A 1,346-nucleotide genomic window follows, 5' to 3' on the forward strand; every position below is an offset into this window, starting at 1 on the left:
TACCATTTTACATTCCCACCAAGAGTGTATAAGTGTTCCAGTCTCTCCATAACCTCTCCAGCATTTATTATTTTGTGTTTTTTGGATTAATGCTAGCCTTGATGGAGTGAGATGATATCTCATTGTAGTTTTGATCTGCATTTCTCTAATGGCTAATGATCGTGAGCATTTTTTCATGTGTCTGTTAGCCGCCCAAGTATCTTCTTTGGCAAAATGCTTGTTCATATCCTTTGTCCAATTTTTAATTGGGTTATTTGTCTTTTTGTTGTTGAGGTTTTGCAGTATCTTGTAGATTTTAGAGATTAGACGCTGATTGGATTTGTCATAGCCAGAAATTTTTTCCCAGTCTGTAGGTTGTCTTTTGACTCTTTTGGTGACGTCTTTTGATGAGCATAAGTGTTTGATTTTTAGGAGCTCCCAGTTATCTAGTCTCTCTTATGGTGCTTATGCATTGTTACTTATGGTTTGTATTGTGTTTATGCCATGTATTAGGGGTCCTAGCATTGTCCCTATCTTTTCTTCCATGAGCTTTATCGTTTTTGATTTTATATTTAAGTCTTTGATCCATTTTGAGTTAGTTTTTCAGCATGGTGTGAGGTACGGGTCTTGTTTCAGTTTTTTGAAGATGGATATCCAGTTATGCCAGTGTCTTTTGTTAAAGAGACTGTCTTTCCCACAATTAATGGACTTTTGGCCTTTGTCAAATATCAGCTGCTCATAGCTGGATGAATTTATGTCTGGATTCTCAATTCTGTTCCACTGGTTTACGTAGCTGTTGTTGTACCACTACTAGGCTGTTTTGACTACCGTGGCAGTATAATAGGCTCTAAAATCAGGTAGCGTGAGGCCTCCCACTTTGTTCTTCTTCTTGAGTAATGCTTTAATTATTAGGGACCTCTTTCCTTTCTATATGAAGCTGGAGGTTTGTTTCTCCATCTCATTAGAAAATGCCAGTGGAATATGGATCAGGATTGCATTGTATCTGTAGATCCCTTTGGGTAGAACTGACATTTTCACAATGCTGAGTCTACCTATCTATGAGCAAGGTATGTTTCCCCACTTACACAGGTCTGTTTTGGTTTCCTGCAGTAGTGTCTTGTAGTTTTCACTGTATGGGGCTTTTACATCTCTGGTTAGATTTATTCCTACGTATTTCATCTTCTTGGGGGCTATTGTAAATGGTATTGTTGGTGTAAAGGAGTCCAACTGATTTTTGTATGTTTATTTTGTATCCTGAAACTTTGCTAAAATCTATCATTTCCAGTAGTTTTCTTGTGGATTCTTTGGGGTTTTCTGTGTATAAGATCATATCATCTGCAAATAGAGATACTTTGACTTCTTCCCTA

This window comes from Trichechus manatus, unplaced genomic scaffold (assembly GCF_000243295.1).
Source record: "Trichechus manatus latirostris isolate Lorelei unplaced genomic scaffold, TriManLat1.0 scaffold00013, whole genome shotgun sequence".
NCBI lineage: Eukaryota > Metazoa > Chordata > Mammalia > Sirenia > Trichechidae > Trichechus > Trichechus manatus.